This window comes from Schistocerca cancellata, chromosome 7 (assembly GCF_023864275.1).
Source record: "Schistocerca cancellata isolate TAMUIC-IGC-003103 chromosome 7, iqSchCanc2.1, whole genome shotgun sequence".
NCBI lineage: Eukaryota > Metazoa > Arthropoda > Insecta > Orthoptera > Acrididae > Schistocerca > Schistocerca cancellata.
Genome location: NC_064632.1, coordinates 109,878,764 through 109,902,328, shown reverse-complemented (window position 1 = coordinate 109,902,328; position 23,565 = coordinate 109,878,764). Strand labels below are relative to the sequence as shown.

General features: G+C 45.3%; 1 protein-coding gene across 1 annotated transcript in view; it reads left to right on the top strand.

The window, feature by feature from the left end:
• The window catches only part of LOC126092658 (polypeptide N-acetylgalactosaminyltransferase 2), a 183,719-nt gene that overhangs the window by 77,608 nt on the left and 82,546 nt on the right, over positions 1–23,565 (top strand). The window lies entirely within an intron of this gene.

The window sequence follows — 23,565 nt, the reverse complement described above, 5'->3', positions numbered from 1 at the left end:
TGATTTCTCGTATCTTGTCTTCGCGGTCCTCAGATGAGATGTGTTTGAGTTGCAGAAGGATCTTTCTGCAGTCTGTCGCAAATGGTGATTCTCTAAAATCTCCTTAGTAGTGTTTCTCAAAAAGAACATCCTGCAGCCGGCCGTTCTGGTCGAGCGGTTCTAGGCGCTTCAGTCTGGAACCGCGCGACCGCTACGGTCGCAGGTTCGAATCCTGCCTCGGGCATGGATGTGTGAGATGTCCTTAGGTTAGTTAGGTTTAAGTAGTTCTTAGTTCTAGGGGAATGATGACCTCAGAAGTTAAGTCCCATAGTGCTCAGAGCCGTTTGAACAATTTTTTTGAACATCTTGCAAAGATTCCCATTTGCGTTCACGTAGCATCCCGGTAATACTAGCTTATTGTTCGACCTTATCGCTAACAAATCTAGCAGCGAGCCTCGGAATTTCTGCGATGACTGACTTCAATGTGACCTTATAAGTATCCCAAACACTGGAGCAGCACTCGGGAATGGATCGCAGAAGTGTTCTGTACTTTATCTCCCGTATGCGCTGCACTTCCATAGAGTATGAAATCAACCTTACATCCTCGTTTCATTTAATGTCGCTTTGCAGTTTTACGCCTGGAAATTTAATAGACGTGGCTGTGCCTAGCAGCACACTACTCATACTGTAATCCAGCTTCACGGGATTGTTTTCTCTACTCATCTGCATCAATTTACATGTTTTTCACATTTGTGGCAAACTGCCATTCATCACAGGAAACAGAAGTTCTCTTACGTCTTTCTACACTCACTGCCGGCCGCGGTGGCCGAGCGGTTCTAGGCGCTACAGTCTGGGACCGCGCGATCACTACGGTCACGGGTTCGAATCCTGCTTCGGGCAGGGGGTATGTGATGTCATTAGGTTAGTTAGGTTTAAGTAGTTCTAAGTTCTAGGGGACTGATGACCTCAGAAGTTAATCCCATAGTGCTCAGAGCCATTTGAACCATACACTCACTTAAAGAGGACACTGTCCCATACACTTGCGCGTCATCAGCAAACAGTCGGGGATTGCTGCTCTCCCTATCAATGAGTCAAAGTTGCATTAATAGCGACATACTTTCACAAAGAGTTTCATCGCCTATTTCATCTCCTTAGCGATAGAAAATCTCCTTTACCCGATGAACAGCAAGGGCGGATTCTTGATTCCTTACTAGAAATGGAGGAAAAGTAGTCCTATGAACATGTGTCCGAAAATGTATCGTTGCCACGGTAGATGGCGCTGACGAGTGACATTTCCTCCTACCACGTGCCGTGTGTTGTTTGTGTGTTGCAGGCTGTGTGATTGACGCAGCGTACTGTAAGCAGGGGAATAGTCTGGTATTCATGTCAGGAAAAAGCCGAGACTGTGTTTGTGTAAAGTCAAGCAGATGGAAACGGTCGAGAGGGAGTACGGTTATACCGAAACAAGTTCAAAAAATGGTTCAAATGGCTCTAAGCACTATCCCGCCGCGCGGGATTAGCCGAGCAGTGTAGGACGCTGCAGTCATGGACTGTGCGGCTGGTTCCGGCGGAGGTTCGAGTCCTCCCTCGGGCGTCGGTGTTTTTGTCCTTAGGATAATTTAGGTTAAGTAGTGTGTGCGCTTAGGGACTGATGACCTTAGCAGTTAAGTCCCATAAGATTTCACACACATTTGAACATCTTCAGTCTCCTAAAGTTAGAACTATTTAAACCTAACTATCCTAAGGACATCACATACATCCATGCCCGAGGCAGGATTCGAACTTGCGACCGTAGTAGCAGCGCGGTTCCGGACTGAAATTCCTAGAACCGCTCGACAACAGCGGCCGGCCCGAAACAAGTAACCTCACAGACACCAGCCACAACATTTGAAGACCATTTTGGGCGTTTGTGTGATCATGAGTCCTTTCACATAGAGGAACGTGCAGGGAGCCGGCGGACCGTGCGCACACCAGATTTGGAGGACCGGGTTTCACACGATATTGAGACGAACCCTAGTACAAGCTTCAGGCAAGTGCCTCCCCCTGCCCCCTTCCTCCATCCAACGTGGTGTAAGGCAAAGTACCATTATGTGTACCCTGCATGACAACTTCTGCTATGTCCATCACTGCAATCTCCTGAGGCCACTTTGAACATATGTTATGACATTGATACGATGTAGTTCTGTACTGTATTCCGGACGACCGTTTTTTCTTCTATTTCCTGCAGTTAGTCCGTTTCATTAATGTTCATTAAGTGTGTGTGTGGGGCGGGGGGGGGGGGGGGGGGGCAGGCCAAAAATACTGATTTTTAGGGACCTGATATGTTTTAATTCACGTTACATTTTGATGTTCTTTTAATCGCTTTCATTTTTCAAAGATTTTCGTAAGGGTGCTACAGACGTAGGTGTTGTGTGCGGTTCATCATCATGATGATCATTGTCATTAAATGGCTAGTGACATTCACGATTTTAGATTCCTTGGCGAGGCGGTTTGTGCGGCTGCTTTGGCAGAAGTGAGTTCACTGAAATGAACGTTGAGTTGAAGATCTCAATTTTTCTTGTTGCTGTAGAGTCTACAACAAGACGTCCGTATTGTGTCTGCTGTGGAGGGACCTGGGAGATCCGCACGGAGGGTGGTGACTGCAAGCGCACCACCACTACGTACACGGCCGACCGCGGGCGCCGTAGCGTGGGATTTCACTTAGCGGCACCCGCTTCCCGGGGATCAGGCGCTAAGCCCTGCGAGGCGCCGCGAAAAATAGGGCGCCGCGCTATCGCCGACCGCAGGCGGAGGCGTCAGGCGTCGCGACGTCCATTTCACGGGCCAGTTGCGGCGGCGGCGGCGGCTAAGGGGCGGGCGCTCGTGTCTTGGAGACCCGGGGGCAGAGAGAGGGACACCGGGGGCTGGCAGAGGCGTCTCAGTAGCCCTGCCCCTTTACAACAGCCGTCGCGTACCTACGTCGGCACAGATCGGTGATGCTGTACGCTTGACTTCCACCTGTTTAGTCTATGAAGGTCGAGGTCCAAAGCGGTTCTCAGGCCAATAACTGCTGTGGATTAACTTGGAATATTCCCACTTCAGCCTCTAAAGTTTAATGAACTGGTGGCGCTACGCGTAGCCTTCAAAATGGCGTCCCAAACAGAGCGGTCTCATTGTGTTCCTTCTGGCACAAAACCAGAACATCGGAGATATTCATAGACGACTGCAGAATGTCTACGGAGACCAGGATGCGAACAAAATCACGGCGAGTCGTTCGGCGGGACGTCTGTCATCACTGTAACCAGGTTGCACAAACCTGTCCGATCTCCCGCGTGTCGGCAGGTTCAGCTGTGAATCCTCCAATGTTGGAACGTGCGGACACTCTCATTCGAGGTGATCGACGGATCACAATCGAACACCTCGCTGCGCTACGGGACGTACCTGTTGGCCATGCTGACACATCCAGCAGTTGGGGTTCTCAAAAGTGTGTGCTCTCGCGTTCCGCCTAACAGAAGACTATAAAGAACAGTAAAGGAACATCTTTGTGATGGTTACTGATGCAGGAAGACCTTGTCTGCGACATCTACCTGTAGAGTGGTACCATGCAGACATACAGGCCCTCCTGGTAAGATGGTTTAAAGCTGTCGCATTGAACGAAGATTGTGTCGAAAAAGTGGGTTTTGTAGCCAAAAGACGGGGAATAATCTGATGTATTGAAATCCGGAATAAAATCAACCTACTTCAAGCAAAATATGTTTTGCGTTGCTTATTGAACGTCCCTCGTATTTTGTATCCCGCCTGGAAGGCGGCGCGTGGGTCTACTCCTATAAACTGAGAGGTTGGCCGAATAAAGGAAGTGAGTAGGAGCAGGAAAAGGTAATACACGTCGGTATTGCAAGAAAGTAAAACTGGTTTACTGGTGCATAAATATGTACAGGGCATACATATCTTTGTACGTAGGTGCGAAGCCTTAGGCCCGTCGTAAGTAAAGCGAAGCTGAAGCGTAGTGTTCCAGCCGTCTGCTCTTGATCAAATGGGGTGAATCTGGAGCGGAGCTCGTAGAGCTCTCCCGCTCCGGCTACAGTGCGGTGTCGTCGGTGTCTGTTGTAGTGCCAACCTAGCAGAGTGCACCTATGTTGTGGCATAGTAGCTATCGATACCACATCGTATATATATCGTTGGTTTGTCCAAGGTTGCAGTTCCATGGTGAGATAAACGAGGTGACATCTTAATGGTCACATAGTCTACCTCCAATATAGATTCTCTAAATTCACTCTGAAGAATTGCGACACAACTGCGTCATCTGTCTTCGAAGGATTTCCATTGGTGTCCCATAGCATTTCTGTTACTTTTTAATGGAGCCTATACCGACCTATTACGATCTTAGCAGCGCGTCTCTGAATTCGTAGGATGTCTGTTGCTACGCCTACTTGATAAGGTCTCCAAACGTTGGAACAACATTCTAGAATTGGTCACAATAGCATCTTAGATGCGATTTTCGTTAGAGATACTACGCAGTTTTTCATCCTATAGCGTGGTGGTACAGGAACCAGTATGTAGAATTTGGTTGAAATTGCTGCTTATTTTTTCGTTAATGAAGCGCGTTTCACTTAATTCGAGGCATTTCCGATTGACCTTCATTAAAATGCAGTCGAATTACAAATGCTTGACCCTATCTTGGTATAGGACAAAAATTAAAAAGTAGAATTACTGGTACACGTTGATAAGAAAGTTATGGATATCGACAATAACACATCCGCAAAAATAAATTGCCTTTGTCATACGCTAGAAAAATAGTTGTGGCATATTTATGCTGTCATCATGTATTAAAAGCATAACATTCGATAACCGTGAAATAAACAGAATGAATTTTAAAAAACCACAAACTGCAGCTGGACATTTTTGTGAAAGTAATAGTCCCCAAAGTGAAGGAGGAGAAACGGAAAAACATGTGAAGAAATTACCTTGCCGGGACTCGTAACGCGATCCAGTGAATACAAAACAGGAGAGGCCTGTACAGACTGTCAAATGGTAAACATGTGGGAAGCGTCGTTCTTCATCCTGCGACCACATACACAGTACTAAACGCTAAGGCATATCAGGCGTGTGGCAAGTACGCGTGGACATTACACGGCGTCAGTTTACTGTAATTTATGAAACGTTGTTTTTAAGAATATTACTTACAAACTTTTATAAATAGCTAATCATATCATGTTGAAACAAAGAATTTTTTTAGTAAAGTATTTGCAAATTGAAATACGATAAGGTAAATTTACGCGAAGATAACTGAGAAAGTAAAGTCGTAGGGAGCTTTTTTCAGTCAAAAAACAGAAAATAGATAAAAACAGAAGATAAACAGTAGGTGCAAATAGTCACGTAAGGTAGACACTGTTGCGTAGGTCAGATAATAGCGCCGATGCAAGGGCATATACATTAAAATCCCCAATAAAGTTATATAAAAACGAAGTATTAATGAAATTGTAGCCTAGGGACATTTATCTCGTAGATACTTTTTACATCAAAATAGCAAAAGAATAGATACGAAGTGTAGTTAGAATTGTACATGGGAGGGCACACAAAGTAGGAACAAATCTATGAATAAAACTACTTAAATGCTCGGTAGTAGCGCCAATACAGACCCACACGAAGTAAATCCTGGAGTACGCTAAAATACTATAAGAGGCGCTAGGGGCCTGATATATGCAAAACAGGACTTGCATAGTACAATTGATGTGCTCAACATGTTTACTTCTAATCTTGTTATCAGGATACTATTCATGCTTTTTCTGTAGGCTTATAGGTAATATGTGCCATTCATTGCAGTAAGTGGAAATTTTTCACATCTCTTCCACAATTCCTTATGACCATCCGACGACGAACTTCCCTGTACGCAACAGCATCGTAAGCGCACGAACTTATACTGTAGTTACGTTAAATCGTTTGTGTGTAACGAGAAGATCGGATGCCGTATTACGCTGCCTTGAGGCACAGCCGGTGTTCCTTTCTGTGGAACATTCGCCATCCATTATGACGTACTGGATTCTGTTAGTCAAACATTCCTCGAGTCAATGACATACTCCCAGAAATACTTCGTATATTTTGGTTAGTAGTCTTCGCTGTGACACTGTGTCGAACGCCTTTCGGAAATCCAGGAAGATGGAACCTGCCTCCTCACCCGCATCGTTTTCATGCTGTCGTGTGTGCCTTGAGAGAAGCTTGTTTCTCTTCGGGAACGTAATAACGTTTGAGTTTAGAGTACGCGTTACAATCCTGTAACAGGTGGACGTTTCCGACATCTGTCTGTAATTCTGCTCATGTTTTGCCTTTTTTGTACCCAAGAGTGGTTTGCACTCTTTTCCAGTCAGACAGGACTCCACAGGAGATTCTCTATCAATATCAGCTAGGAAAGGAGCAGCATGTTCAATTTAAAATCAACTACCGGAATTCCGTCACAGGCTATTTGTAATATTGAGATCATTTTACATGTATCCATCTGTGCGTTTTTATATTAAAATGGTAACCTGGTTCATTTGAATACGCGCACTGTCCCACAGCGAGAAACACAGTTCTCACCTCTGACATGGTTGTGTTAACGGAAATCAGTGATACACAGTTGCCTCTCTCTTGTAAGATCCTGCTGCGCTGGGTAGCCGCTCGGTCTGAGGCGCCTTTTCACGGTCCATGCGGCTCTCTCCGTCTTAGGTTCGAGTCCTCTCTCGGTAATAGGTCGGTATAGGCTCCATTAAAAAGTAACAGAAATGCTATGGGAAATCAATGGAAATGCTTCGAAGACAGATGACGCAGTTGTGTCGAAATTCTTCAGAGTGAATTTAGAGAATCTATATTGGAGGTAGACTATGTGACCATTAAGATGTCACCTCGTTTATCTCACCATGGAACTGCAACCTTGGACAAACCAACGATATATATACGATGTGGTATCGATAGCTACTATGCCACAACATAGGTGCACTCTGCTAGGTTGGCACTACAACAGACACCGACGACAGCGCACTATAGCCGGAGCGGGAGAGTTCTACGAGCTCCGCTCCAGATTCACCCCATTTGATCAAGAGCAGACGGCTGGAACACTTCGCTTCAGCTTCGCTTTACTTACGACGGGCCTAAGGCTTCGCACCTACGTACAAAGTTATGTATGCCCTGTACATATTTATGCACCAGTAAACCAGTTTTACTTTCTTGTGTGTGTGTGTTGTCCACAGCGTAAATTAGTTTAAGTTAGATTAAGTAGTTACATTAAGTAGTAGGGCCCGATGACCTCAGCAGTTTGGTCCTATACGACCTTACCACAAATTTCCAAATTTCGTAAGATCCTGTGATGTTTCCCACGAATGAGTCTGTGGTGTCTGTCCGAAACACGATCTACTCACCCTAGAACGTATTACGTACTTGCATCTTAAAACAGTCTGAAATTCACCAGTTGCATCGCCAACGTAAGCACTGCCTCGTTGACTACAGTATTTCCACCTTAAGTGATGGATTTCTGGTGTATAGATCCTACCCGAACTAAAGTCACTGTGGACGTCATTATTCTGGAGCTAGTGTCATCCTTCAGCTATTTGAGCTCTCGAAGTGGTCTGGACACAGTTCCATGGTTAATCGTAAACTTTTAACTATTACTTCGAAAAAATAAAGCTACAGAAATGACTTCTCGTATGTTTGCAGGTATATATGTGCAGGTCTGGTACACACTGAAATCTCCACTCCACAGTACAGTATCACGCGGTAGTAGGGCCAAAACAATATGTTGCAGTCCATTTCTACTTTAATTTTTCGAGGCGATAATTAATACTTTATGACTATCCCGCTCGCATAAATCAAGCCTGCTTGTATGTAGATATGTAGGAGTCCATACGACACCATGGGTAACATACAAGAGCACATAAAAAAGAGCAAAATTTTTGTAAAACTGAACTTCTCTCTTTACTTATTTATGAAAGTAAATGTAAAGTTCTTGCATATAGCTTTAGGCAGAACAGAATCTACAGAACGGGAATGTCAGGGAATGTAGAGCTTATTCAAGTACAAGAGGAGGAAGTAAAGCAGGTCAGTATGCAAAGTAAAGAAATGCTGCAACATTTGGTACGACAACATACAGGAAGTGGGTAACATACATTTTGACGAACTGGCATCATCTTATGAAGCGGCAAGCAGGGGAGCAATAAAAGTGTTCACGATAGGATGAGGCCAGCAATTGTAAAAGCTGAAAAGACTCAAAGCTTAAACCGCGAACTACAGAAGCAGGCACGGACCCATGATTCATCACGGGGAAAAATTACATTTGGGTGGTCAGTCTTTCTGTCAATTTATGTTAATCGCTTACGTTGGGGGGGGGGGGGGATGATGGTCTGCACCTCCAACGCATTTGTGGATGGCAGCAGCTGCAGTCAGCTTGTGAATGGATCATTTTCCCTAACTGTCATGTTACACAGGAAGGCAGCAGCCAAGGCCATCTATGTTGGCTAGAAACAGGCAAATTACCCTATATCAAATGTTGTAATTTCTAAAATACCTTGCCATTTTTGAGAGGCTTAGTTTCCATGTTAATTTATTTTCCGAAAGTTAGTTAAGAAATTTGGAGACTGATACATATAAAAATGTACTTATATACAAGTCGATCTAAAGTATCCGGACACATGTTAGGAGCTATTAAGATAGGACGCGTCCGCCTTTCGCCTTTAAAACGGCTTTTACTCTGCTGGGGACACTTTCAGTGCAGTGTCTGAATGTATGAGGCCATTCTTCCGCAAGAGCCGAAAACGTAGAAGCGAATGATTAGCGACGCTGAGATCTGGAGCCAGGTCGACCCCAAGTGTTTTGCACTGGGTTTCTGGGCAGGCTAGTACATCTCAGGAATGTTACTATCCACAAACTATTGTCTCACAGATGCTGCTTTATAAAGGTGTGGATTGTCATCTTGACACAAAAATCATCACCTGCAAATTATTCCTATATCGTACACAGTACGCAATGCTGTAAAATATGCATTTAGTGTTTTCTTAAGTGCAATAAGAGGAACACATGCCTGCCACATAAAACGGCCCCATACTGTGACACTGTCTCCTCTGTACTTTAATGTTAGCACTTATATGCTGGCAGGTAACGTTTTCCAGATATTAACCAAACCCAAAACCTTCCACTGGAGTGGCACTGGATACGGCGTGAATCTCCACTAAAAATCACTCGATTTCAGGTATATATTGTCCAGTGGCGTCGTTATTTACACCACATTAAACATCGCTTAGCATATGTGGCTTTGAGGAGCTCCTCCATCATTATGTCCCGTTCTTTTGAACTTACGAGGGATTGCTTAGGCTGATTTCACGTGATTTTTTATAACCGACCTCCGCAGTGGTCCCTGTCCATCTGTACATGAGGTCTGCCTGTTCTCGCTTTAGCTGTGGTTGTTGCTTTCCGTTTCACAACCACGTCACCAACAGTCGACTTGGACAGATCAGAAGGGTTGCAGTGTCCCTGCTGTATCTGTTACTCGGATGACATCCAGTGTTAGACCACCTTAGAACTCACTGAGTTCTTGTGGCTACCTCCGCCTGCTGTTACCCTATCTTTACTGACTGCTCAACACCCGTTTTCTGATGGAGAGTTCACATCTAGTGACTTCTAGCGTTCAGTTCCGCTCGACATAGCGGTGTCCACATTTGACTTGATAGTGTACGAAAATGGTTTTTCGAGGGTATCATGACCTCCCCCGACTCCCCTCCTCCCGCTCACTCCCCCTTTGGCTTCGCGCCTGAGCCAGACCTGAAAGAAAGGTTCGAAATCCGAGGGAAGACTTGATTGTAGCTCTGATTATGACACGGCCTGATTATTCAGCTGCCCGTACCGCAGTCGTTTTATGAAACCTGCTACCTTATATCTGGCATTCAAATTCCACGCGTGAGATTATCATACTCTCTCGCTTGCCGGCCGAAGTGGCCGTGCGGTTCTGGCGCTGCAGTCTGGAACCGCGAGACCGCTACGGTCGCAGGTTCGAATCCTGCCTCGGGCATGGATGTGTGTGATGTTTAGGTTAGTTAGGTTTAACTAGTTCTAACTTCTAGGGGACTAATGACCTCAGAAGTTGAGTCCCATAGTGCTCAGAGCCATTTGAACCATACTCTCTCGCTTGCTACGCGCAATCTATTACTCCTACAGAAAAAATATTCAAGATCTTTGTCGTAGGAAATTCACTGCAGTGAAGTTTTGTACTGTCACACATTTTCGCCGGAGGCCGCAGTTTTCACATTATTCGAGAATAAAGTAAAAAGTGACTTTCTGACGAGCTACCACCCTTCCACACTCATCCTTCACCACTCAGGATTTCTAGTACGCACACCGTGACACTCCCTCATACTACTGTACAAAAATTTCCGACTACACGAACTATTCCCGATATTCGACTGCTTTTTTTCTATTGACTGGGCTATTATGCCACCAATATAGTCGGCTATTTCGTAAACGTTATTAATTTAAATGTGCGCGTGAGGGTAACGAAAGAAAAACAACTTTCGTAAACGCCACGCTAAAATTAATTACATTGACAATTCGGTGAAACTTGACCTTTATAAGCACAGTAGTTTCGTAGATTGATTAATGAATAACACGATGCAATTGTTTATTATACGCTCTTAAAATTCAGAAAATTCTTAGGTAAAATGTACACAAACGTCAGTTTTACAGTTTGTAAGTTCTCGACTAAGCCGGTAGCGTAACAAGATCGATCAGTGAAGACCACAGAAGGTCGAATGTGGAGTCTAATTCGCGCAGTCGCAAATTATTGTACGGTAGTAGGAGGGAGTGCCGTAAACAACATACTAGAAATCCGGTCCGATGGGGTCTGAGTGCGGGAATGGAGGTACATTTGGAGGTAAATTCTGTACGCTTTCCTTGAATAAGTCGAAAGCTACGTTTCCTAGTGTCGCGCTACAAAATTTAACTACATCAAATTTCCTATTAAAAGGTGTTGTTCATTATTTATGTAGGATTCATCTACATCTACACCTACATCCATACTCCGCAAGCCACCTGACGGTGTGTGGCGGATTAATACATTGCGCGTAGCGAGCGAGAGAATATGAAAAGTTTGCGCGTGGTTTTTGAGGTTGAGATGTAACATGGCGGCTTGCATAAAATGACAATGGTAGGGGCTCTATAAAAGGCCGGACAGGTGTTAATTTTCTCTACACTCCTGGAAATGGAAAAAAGAACACATTGACACCGGTGTGTCAGACCCACCATACTTGCTCCGGACACTGCGAGAGGGCTGTACAAGCAATGATCACACGCACGGCACAGCGGACACACCAGGAACCGCGGTGTTGGCCGTCGAATGGCGCTAGCTGCGCAACATTTGTGCACCGCCGCCGTCAGTGTCAGCCAGTTTGCCGTGGCATACGGAGCTCCATCGCAGTCTTTAACACTGGTAGCATGCCGCGACAGCGTGGACGTGAACCGTATGTGCAGTTGACGGACTTTGAGCGAGGGCGTATAGTGGGCATGCGGGAGGCCGGGTGGACGTACCGCCGAATTGCTCAACACGTGGGGCGCGAGGTCTCCACAGTACATCGATGTTGTCGCCAGTGGTCGGCGGAAGGTGCACGTGCCCGTCGACCTGGGACCGGACCGCAGCGACGCACGGATGCACGCCAAGACCGTAGGATCCAACGCAGTGCCGTAGGGGACCGCACCGCCACTTCCCAGCAAATTAGGGACACTGTTGCCCCTGGGGTATCGGCGAGGACCATTCGCAACCGTCTCCATGAAGCTGGGCTACGGTCCCGCACACCGTTAGGCCGTCTTCCGCTCACGCCCCAACATCGTGCAGCCCGCCTCCAGTAGTGTCGCGACAGGCGTGAATGGAGGGACGAATGGAGACGTGTCGTCTTCAGCGATGAGTGTCGCTTCTGCCTTGGTGCCAATGATGGTCGTATGCGTGTTTGGCGCCGTGCAGGTGAGCGCCACAATCAGGACTGCATACGACCGAGGCACACAGGGCCAACACCCGGCATCATGGTGTGGGGAGCGATCTCCTACACTGGCCGTACACCACTGGTGATCGTCGAGGGGACACTGAATAGTGCACGGTACATCCAAACCGTCATCGAACCCATCGTTCTACCATTCCTAGACCGGCAAGGGAACTTGCTGTTCCAACAGGACAATGCACGTCCGCATGTATCCCGTGCCACCCAACGTGCTCTAGAAGGTGTAAGTCAACTACCCTGGCCAGCAAGATCTCCGGATCTGTCCCCCATTGAGCATGTTTGGGACTGGATGAAGCGTCGTCTCACGCGGTCTGCACGTCCAGCACGAACGCTGGTCCAACTGAGGCGCCAGGTGGAAATGGCATGGCAAGCCGTTCCACAGGACTACATCCAGCATCTCTACGATCGTCTCCATGGGAGAATAGCAGCCTGCATTGCTGCGAAAGGTGGATATACACTGTACTAGTGCCGACATTGTGCATGCTCTGTTGCCTGTGTCTATGTGCCTGTGGTTCTGTCAGTGTGATCATGTGATGTATCTGACCCCAGGAATGTGTCAATAAAGTTTCCCCTTCCTGGGACAATGAATTCACGGTGTTCTTATTTCAATTTCCAGGAGTGTATGTGTTGGGCTACACGTATTACAATTGCAAAACGCATTCGATGTTGTCTAGGAATTCTCACCAACATTTAGCAGGCGCGGAACTTGGTTTTATCGCTGAACACTCTGTGAAACAACATACTAGAGGGAAACTGCGAGATGCGTATGCTCACGCGCACGCGTGCTGGCCCCGGTATGGACTTCGAAGGGTGCTTTACGCAGTTTCTACAGCGCGCATTATAATTCGGGAATATTAAAAGCATACACGTGCGCGGGGCGGGCTCCTCTAATTAAAGCCCAGGGCGAGAACCGCCGATATTTCTCGCAGCCGGCGGGCGGCCGCTTAATTTGGATGCCCGGGGCGGACGTGCGCATAGTTGGCGGCGCCACGCTGGCTGGCGGGTTGCAGACTCCTCAGGAGGGAAGGCCGCCGGCTAATGGTACCGCACCGTACCGGAACGAACGGGCGCCACGCAGCCGCAGTTATAATGTCGCCGTTCGACGTTCACTCTCGCAAAAGCTAATGTAATTTTAAACGCAAAAAGGACAAACGGAATTAGCGGGGCCGACGTCCATTAAAAGCGAGTACCGTGACGGATTTTTGAGATTTTTTACGAAGCCGAATTTATGAAGGTGGGATTACACGAGAGTCATACCACTGAACGAGAGAGAGAGAGAGAGAGAGAGAGAGAGAGAGAGAGGGACTTGTGTGTTTGTAAATCCTATGCTACTCACACGAATACCCCATCGATAATTCATACATTCTGTCAAATTCTGTTTACTGCTCTTAATTTCGTCATATGATCTCTGTCGCTCACTAACGAACTTCAGGCGTAATTCTTGGCTGCAGCCGCCTCGAATCCTGGTGACGAAAAATTTACAGTCCGCAAGAAACTGAAGGATGGTTGCGTACAGTTCGGTGAAGAGACGCTACGTCTTTTTAATTTATTTTTAATTTTTTGGTCATACTTTTCCCTCGTCGTAGTATCTGTTCCACTGCTGTTGATTTTATTTATTGAAATTTTATTACGAAATTATTTTCATTGCGAAATTATATCTGTTAATTAAAGTCGCGAATCGTGGCGAGAGCGATGGTGTATCTCTGGTGCTAAGTCACTCTCCGGGCAGTTTTAAATTCATTATTCAGTAATCAGACGTATGGGTGATCTACGTACGAGTTCTGGTTGCTACTCCTGAAATTACTAATTTCTTACTTACGAGAACATCCGATATTGGAATGATGACATGGTAACTGAGCTTTGAAACTCATTTAAACTGAAGCCTCAAGTTACGATAGTAAAATAAAAGTAAATGGTTAATGCACAGAAATCACACAGACAACCGGTTGCAAATAACTGTTTGGTACATTGATCTAGGTTTCGACATCTCTAAGAATGTCTTCATCGAAATGAAATTGTAAGAAACCGTAAAGTTGTTCGTTGCAAGGTATACGTGCCAAAGACTGGCACGTGGTTAATTTTAATTTTTGACTTGAGCATGTCTGCTCGAAAGGTTGACAATTGCTTTCTAGCAACGTATCTTTACGGTTTCTTAAAATTTAAAATTTCATTGTGATGCAGACATCCTTAGAGGTGTCGAAACCTAGGTCAATGCACCAAACAGTTATTTGCAAACCCTTCGCTGTGTCATTCGTATGCTGAAACTTTTATGCGGCTGCTGAGAGACAGCAGCCGCATAAACTGCTAGTAAAAGGCACTGTAAAACTGTAGTAAAAGGTTAACTCCATTCTCATTTTATAGTCTGATCAAGTCTAATTGTTCAATTAATCCTGTTTTACGTTTAAGAGTTCGTCGTGTCTACATGTTAAATGACCGCTGCTGCTGCGTGCAACTTATTGGTCATTGTATGAAAATACACTACTGGCCATTAAAATTACTACACCACGAAGTTGACGTGCTACAGACGCGAAATTTAACCGACATGAAGAAGATGCTGTGATATGCAAATGATCAGCTTTTCAGAGCCTTCACACAAGGTTGGCGCCGGTGGCGACACCTACAACGTGCCGACATGAGGAAAGTTTCTAACCGATTTCTCATACACAAACAGTAGTTGACCGGCGTTGCCTGGTGAAACGTTGTTGTGATGCCTCGTGTAAGGAGCAGAAATGCGTACCATCACGTTTCCGACTTTGATAAAGGTCGGATTGTAGCCTATCGCGATTGCGGTTTATCGTATCGCGAGATTGCTGCTCGCAGTGGTCGAAATCCAATGACTGTTAGCAGAATATGGAATCGGTGGGTTCAGGAGGGTAATACAGAACGGCGTGCTGGATCCCAACGGCCTCGTATCACTAGCAGTAGAGATGACAGGCATCTTATCCGCATGGCTGTAACGGATCGTGCAGCCACGTCTCGATCTCTGAGTCAACCGATGGGGACGTTTGCAAGACAACAACCATCTGCACGAACAGTTCGACGACGTTTGCAGCAGCATGGACTATCAGCCCAGAGACCATGGCTGCGCTTACCCTTGACGCTGCATCACAGACAGGAGCGCCTGCGATGGTGTACTCAAGGACGAACCTGGGTGCACGAATGACAAAACGTCATTTTTTCGGATGGATGCAGGTTCTGTTTACAGTATCATGATGGTCGCATCCGTGTTTGGCGACATCGCGGTGAACGCACATAGGAAGCGTGTATTCGTCACGCCATACTGGCGTATCACCCGGCGTGATGGTATGGGGTGCCATTGGTTACACGTCTCGGTCGCCTCTTGTTCGCATAGACGGTACTTTGAACAGTGGATGTTACATTTCAGATGTGTTACGACCCTTCATTCGATCCGTACGAAAACCTACATTTAAGGAGGATAATCCACGACCGCATGTTGCAGGCCCTGTACGGGCCTTTCCGGATACAGAAAATGTTCGACTGCTGCCCTGGCCAGCACATTCTCCAAATCTCTCACCAATTGAAAACGTCTGGTCAATGGTGGCCGAGCAACTGGGTCGCCACAATACGCCAGTCACTACTCTTGATGAACTGTGGTATCGTGTTGAAGCTGCATGGACAGCTGTACCTGTACACGACATCCAAGCTCTGTTTGATTCAATGCCCAGGCGTATGAAGGCCGTTATTACGGCCAGAGGTGGTTGTTCTGGGTACTGGTTTCTGAGGATCTATGCAGTCAAATTGCGTGAAAATGTAATCACATGTCAGTTCTAGTATAATAAATTTGTCCAAAGAATACCCGTTTATCATCCGCATTTCTTCTTGGTGTAGCAATTTTAATGGCCAGCAGTGTATAAGGGGCAGTAAAATGAAAGTGAGACAGATGGAAGAAAGTAAGTAAACCATTAATCATTTCAAAAGTAGTGGCCGTAACTGTTAATACACTTACCCCACTGTGACACAAGAGGGTCGAGGCCGTCATTGAAAAATGTTTGCTGTTACCTACAGAAGCATCTCGCGGAACCAAATCAAATGGACGGCCACGAATGTCTTTCTTCTCGTTCCATAAACATGGAAATCGCATGGGAAGAGATCGGGATTGTATGGAGGATGTGTGTGAGCTTCCTTACGAAGCTTGTACAGTGTAGTCGAAGCAACGTTAGCAACATTTGGGCAGGCGTTATCCCACAACAGAATGATGACGTCTGCCAACATTCCTCAGCACTGACCGTCTTATGCCGCAGTGGGATGTATGTATAGTTACGGTGATTACTTTTGAAATAATAAACAGTTTCATTACCTTTTCGCGTTGGTCTCGTTCTCAGACTGTCCCTTAAACATTCTTAGAAATTTCTTTCTCAAATTAAAACCTCTGATTGTTACTAGTATTTCTTTGACAAGGCATGGTCTCTTTGCCAATACTGATTTGGTTATTTTACTTCCCAAGTAGCACTACTACTTCATTTCGTCTACCGTCTAGTCCCCAGTTTTCATATTAAGTCTGTTGCTAATTCCATTTGCGCTATATCTGAATCGTTGCATCTCTATTTGTGTTACTGTCAATTCATATTCTGTGATCAGTAGACAGTTCATCCCGTTCAACAAGACATGTTACTCTTCATTACTTACACAGAGGTTGTCTCTTCAGAGAATCTTGTAATTAACATTCTTTCCAAGCAGAGAGGATATAAAAATGCAGACTAGCTATGGGAAAGAAAGCGTTTCTGAAGAAGAGAAATATGTTAACATCGAGTATAGATGTGTCAGGAAGTCGTTGCTGAAAGTATTTGTATGAAGTGTAGCCTTGTATGGAAGTGAAACATGGACGATAAATAGTTTGGACAATAAGAGAATAGAAGCTTTCGAAATGTGGTGCTACAGAAGAATGCTGAAGATGAAATGGGTAGATCACATAACTAATAGGAGGTATTGAATAGAATTGGGGAGAGGAGGAGTTTGTGGCACAACTTGACAAGAAGGGACCGGTTGGTAGGACATGTTCTGAGGCATCAAAGGATTACAAATTTAGCATTGGAGGGCAGCGTGGAGGGTAAAATCGTAGAGAGAGACCAAGGGATGAATACACTAAGCAGATTCAGAAGGATGTAGGTTGCAGTAAGTACTGGGAGATGAAGAAGCTTGCACAGGATAGAGTAGCATGGAGAGCTGCATCAAACCAGTCTCAGGACTGAAGATCAAAACAACAACAACAATCATATCGCTTCATAAGCAGCATTACACTCTACGTCACAGTTACACGTAACTGTACTTACGATAGAATATTCTTAGTTACCCAAGGAAAACGGTCAAGGGTATGTATACATGTTTTCCGCGTATCGGGCAACAATGGCATACGGCTCGATGAGAACACTGTAGAGGATGTCACTCCTAACAGCCATCAGACGCGTTTGCCCCAGAGTTTCGGCAGATACTTAATGTTTGATTTTTGCATTGTGTAGCTGGAGTCAGCTCAATCAAAGACGGCTTATCAGCTCCTTCATTCGATGCGCAGTGTCGGCGGAAAGCGTCGGTCTGTTTCCATTTACTTACAAAATTATTTTTAAAGGGGGATTTTACGCGACCACTCGATAGAGCCGTACCAGATTAGTCTATTTTGATGTTTGTTTCATCGATACGTATTAACAGAGACAGTAAAACACGAAGAATAACCAGTACTCCAGGAACGACTGAGCAGCGCTGCTGCATGGTGGTAGTCACAGCGATAAAACGAATATCAGAATAGACTGTTTGGGACCAATCTGTCGAATATCCACGTAAAATTCTGCTTTATAATAATTTTTTAACAGGAAACAATTCGACGCTTTTCGTGAACACTGGGAGACGCTTGAAAAATGCGAGCAGCAGTATTTTGTGGGTGCCTCCAGTTACACATTGCAGAAACAAAATTACAAATATCTGCGGACATAGTAAAGAAAATTTGGTTGCTAACTATTAGCAGGGACACCCGGTCTACTGAGTTTCTGACACAGAGATATTGTAGTATTGACAGCAGTTTCAGTGACGCTCTGTGTTTATTTTATTTGACACCATAAGTAAGAACGTTGTCATGAAAGACTGGAGTAAATAATTGATTTATTGATGATGGTGGTGGTGGTGGTGGTGGTGGTGGTGGTGGTGGTGACGACGATGATGATGATGATGATGATGATGAGGAGGAGGAGGAGGATGGGTCGATGTAAATTAGTAATTAATAAGGCCTTATTTCGTCATCAGTTGTTGACGTTTCTGCGATATGGCTTTTTCCAGATACCGTGATTCCCGTCGAACTCCGAGGACGATAGTAAATATTATTCGCAAAACAGAAGTGCCAGATTAAAAATTTAAGTGAAATGATACCGCGCAATTTACTTGAAAGTCATTTAGCACTCGATGATGAGCCCTTTCTATACACTAATGGACGTGCAGCGCAATGCAGTGGCGTCCAATTCCGGGCCGCTAACGTCGACACGGCAGAGGCCAGCGCCGCAAATACGCAATCGCGTCCTTCAGTGCGGCCAGCCTGCCAACCTTTAGAGCAGAGTAATTGCACGCGCCTCGCTCTCGCGAAGCTCATTAGGCATTCCATTACGTTAGAGCTGGCAGGCCACAGGCAGGTCCATCTGCGGCCGTGGACCAGCGCCCTCGACTCTGAAAATCAGACTGATTAGGTCGGCGGAAAGCCGCAAGCAGTGGTCGGCCAGGCGCGCTGCCTCTGGATGCCAGAACTCAGAACTGCAAGCGCCGCAACGAATGCTTGGGGAAGGGGGGGGGGGGGCTCCGAGAGCAAATGGACCTATGGTTCAAAATTGGTTCAAATGGCTCTGAGCACTACGGGACTTAACATCTGTGGTCATCAGTCCCCCTAGAACTTAGAACTACTTAAACCTAACTAACCTAAGGACAGCACACAACACCCAGCCATCACGAGGCAGAGAAAATCCCTGACCCCGCCGGGAATCGAACCCGGGAACCCGGGCGTGGGAACGGACCTATGGCAGCGCGAATGGCTTTGGGATTGATCTCGCCATCACTATTCTGCATGTGTCCCACGGCGTAAAAACGGTCCGTAACACACAAAGATAACAAAAGTCGTGGGATAACTCCTAATGCTGTGTCGGATACCATTTTGCCCGGCGTAGTGCAGCAGCTCAACGTGGCATGAACTCAAGTCTTTGGAAGTCCCATGCAGAAATGTTGAACCATGCTGTGCCTGTAGCCGACCGTAATTGCGAAAGTGTTGCCGGTGCAAAAACTTGTGCACGACCTGATTATTATGATTATGTCCGACAAATGATCGATGGGACTCATGTCGGGTGATCTGGGTTACCAAATCATTCCCTCAAATCGTCCAGAATGTTCTTCAATCCAACCGCGAACAGTTGTTCCCCGGTGACATGGCACATCGTCATCCATAACAATTCCATCGTTGTATAGGAACATGAAGTCCACGAATAGCTTCATATAGTCTCAAAGTAACATAACACAACCATTTACGGTCAATGATCGGTTCAGTGTGACCAGAGGAGTGAGTCCGTTCCATGTAAACATAGCCCACACTATTGTGGAGCCATTACCAGTTTGCACAGTACCTTCTTGACAACTTGGGTCCATGGCTTCATGGGGTCTGCATCAGACTCGAGACATAGCACCAGCTCTTAAGAACTAAGATCGGGACTACGATTTGCAGTCGTCTAGGGTCCAACCGATATGGTCACGCGCCCAGGAGAGGCTTTGCTTCAGCAAAGGCACTCGCGTCAGTCGCATTCTGCCATAGCCCATTAGTGCCACATTTCGACGGATACGTTCGTTGTACGTCCCACACGGATGTCTGCGGTTATTTCACGCATTGTTGCTTGCCTATTAGCACCGACAACTGCAGACAAAAATCTACAGCTCTCAGTCGTTAAGTGAAGGCCGTAGGCCACTCCGTTGCCCGTGGCGAGGGGCAATGTCTCAGTTTTGCTATTCTCGGCGCACTCTTGTCACCGTGGATCTCGGTATATCGAATTCCGTTCCGAAATAGAATGTTCCCTGCGTCTAGCTCAAACTACCATTCTGTGCTCAAAGTCGGTTAGTTCCCGTCGTACGGCCATAATCACATTGTTAACCTTTTCGCATGAATTATCTGAGTTCAAATGACAACCCTGCTAATACCTTGTGTACGCGATACTACCGCCGTGTGTATATGAGCATATCGCTTTCCGACGCGATAGCGTCTGTGCACTGAAGTGCACTCTCTTCATATCTTATCAACATTTTCCTGCTCTCTTTTGGGGTTTGCGGAATGTTAGCAGGCCATGTGAACACACTAGAAAAATGTCTACCCCCCTCTCCCCTGGCCCCTAATACCATGTATCAACGCCTCTACCGTTGATAATGTCCTTGTTCCACGAGTAAGATAGACAGCTATGTCAACTTGTGGTGTTACATCTCATCTGTCCGCAACTTCCGCTACCAAATGGCACCCAATGGAGGCGCTGCCATACCGCGTGGCTTCTTGGCTCACTCTAGACTAACTGCAGGCGCTAATCAAGCAGTCATTTTGAATATGGATTAATCCAAGCGAATCTAGGGTCGTAGGTGAACAGGAACAGAAGTGTCGCAGTCATATCGATGGGAAGAGTCCAATGTGGACTTCGTAATTGAGAAAGACGAGAGCTATAAATGTTGTAGACTCAGGTGACGAAAGTCATGGGACATCTCCTAATATCGTGTCGGACCTTGTTTCTCCTGGCGTAGTGCAGAAATTCTACGTGGCACGGATACAAGAAGTCGTTGCAAGTCCACTGCAAAAATACTGAGCCGTGTTGCGGCAGTAGCCGTCCATAATTGCGGAAGTGTTGCCGATGCAGCATTTTGCCCACGAACTGACTTCTCGATTATTCCGGTTATCCCCAGAAGTGTTCATTGCGATTCATGTCGAGCGATCTGGGCGGCCAAATCATTTGTTCAAACTGCACAGAACATTCTTCAAACCAGTCACGAACAATTGTGGGCCTGTAACATGGCGCATCGTTGTTTAGGTACATGAAGACCATGAATGGCTGCCATTGGTCTCCAAGCAGCCGAACATAACCATTTCCAAGGACCGCAGGAGCCAGTCCATTGTTTATTTCTGTAAGATTTGAACTGTTTATTATTATTCCACTTTTGTATACACTGTTCACTGCCAGCTTTTTTTTTTTTGCCTCATTAGAAAAGGCCGGAAAATGAACCAGTTGAAACTAGCCGCCAAACATATGTACTGCACTTGTTGACAAATTCGTTAATAAACGTTCCATGAAAAAGAGAAAAATCTCATAAGCTCTTAGCAGCAGTTACCGTTCCGATCGAAAAGTGGTAAATATATCTATTGAATGGAGTGGATGGTCTGCTTAGTACACAGTTCTGCTAAGGAATAAACGAGAAAATATGTGAGAAACAAGTGACGACAAAAATCGAAGGCGGAAGAGAATATATAAGAAAAGAGTTTACGCAGTAATGTTACTGCAGACACAAGACTGTACGGGGTAGAGGAGCCATAAAAGCCATGTGAAATATCTCGCAAATGCTGTGAAGCCTTCGAAGGATAGGGGCAAATTCTAGGCGAATGGTGCGAGCGGGAATTAACTCGGGATGAAATCCCTGAAACTTTCTGTTTAAATCACGTAGCAGTGTGAAGGTAATGAGTGCGAAATGCGGTATATGTAAAAGAAGAAATTGTAAATGCAAGAGCCTTTATATCAGAGAGTTAAGTTATCGACCTAATGGACACTTTACATATTCAATGAACCGATAATCAGAATACAGAAAGAAAGCAATGTGTAGGTAACTTTTACCGCTTGGAGTGATAGACGATAAGACAAATAGCGCTGCGTAAATTACGTCAGGGAGTACATTAACGCGGAAACTGCAATCAGTGCGAAAGTGGGGCTTTGAAGAACAGTTTATCGTGGAAGTTCGGTGCAGAAAATACGTGGTGAGGTAGAGGTTTTCAGGGAATAGAGATAGATGGACGTAACGTCGAGTAAGGTCAATCAGGATGTTTCGTCGAAAGCACTGAAAATATAACCAACGACAGACCATTATCTGCTCAAACGTGCCTGTACTAACGATGTCTGCGAAGTGCATTTCCGATGTATTGACAATGAGAGTTTCCAGCAAGAGGTTGAAATTCAAAGTCGGTACCTAACATTTGAGAAATCGAAACATCTGACATTTTCAGGTCTCCGTGGCTCAGTATGTAAGAACAAAGTGACCCTGATAGGGTCCGTCTGTCTGTCTGACAATTAAGAACCATTTTTCTGAGGAATGATTAGACGTATAAAGTTCAAATTTTTGTCACATGTTAAGGTCTGTAGTCCGTCAGTGGTGTGAAAATTATAAACTTCAGAGTCAGTTCAGTCAAAAGTTACGGCCAATTATGTCGAATCGTATGATACTCCAAAAGTCACTCATCAAAATTTATGGGGTACTTCCCGTTGACCTAGAATCATGAAATCTGACACGAAGCTAGGTTTCTCAGTACAAGCAAAGGAAAAACTCCTAAACTTTTCACACGAAAAGAATATTTCTTTTGTCGTTTGTTATCCGACTCCAAACGAGAAATTAAGATATTCTCGAAAGTCTTGGAATCCTGGCACCGATATGTTGCCGGTATCAGTGTCGATAAAAGGCAACAATTGTCGATATTCTCGTTTCCTGGAATGGATGAACTGTTTAAGTACGTAATTAAGTTTGTGCAGAACACTCAGTGCGCGAGTCCTGATCGCACCTGGCCATTTTTTTCATGTATGTCGGGAACCACCTACCATCTCCAACACTGCAGGGATGCGGCTGCCAGTCGTACATGTCAGAGATGTATTAGTGATCATATCAAATTATGAAAATTATTACTGTGTGGTTCATTAAAAGCGTTTTTTTTTCTACGCAGCTGCTTGAGAGGTTTTGTCTTATTATTTTGTTTTAAATTAGTAGAATAGATACAGTATATGGTGTAAAGGTCGACTGAATATGAATATACAACATCGAAAATGTCTTGTTGCTTATGACTAAAAAGTTGAATACGCCGCTCTGTCAGAGCCGGTTGACATTACAAGAGTATAAACGTTCGATTACGTCTGTAGTGTATGGTAAGTGTTTATGAATATGTCGGTAGCACTTTCGTACTGCTCCTATACCGCATGCGAACCATGCGGCTCAAATTGATGACGACGTGGAGTGCAAATCGGGACCTGTTGGCATAGATTTTCTTTTGAAGAATGCTTTTGTTGTATTGCTGTTATTGGTTGGCACTGTCCGTTGGAAGAAAGAAAATTTTGTAATTGGATTGTGCGCACGAAAGAATTTTCCATTTTTCTGACATTTTTTTAAAAAAAACCAGTCTGTCACTTTAGCGTCTACACATTACAGAATAATTTCAGTAGCTGCTCATGCTTTTGCGTTTTGTTACGAACAATTATAACTTGACAGGTCCTCTAATTTGCAGCCAGAGGCATCGAGGACAATTAATTAATGAAAATAATGTTAGCCGGATTCGAAACGCGACATAAACATGAAACGCTGGATGGCTTCAAGCGATCGCGTTACAAATATGCACAGAGAG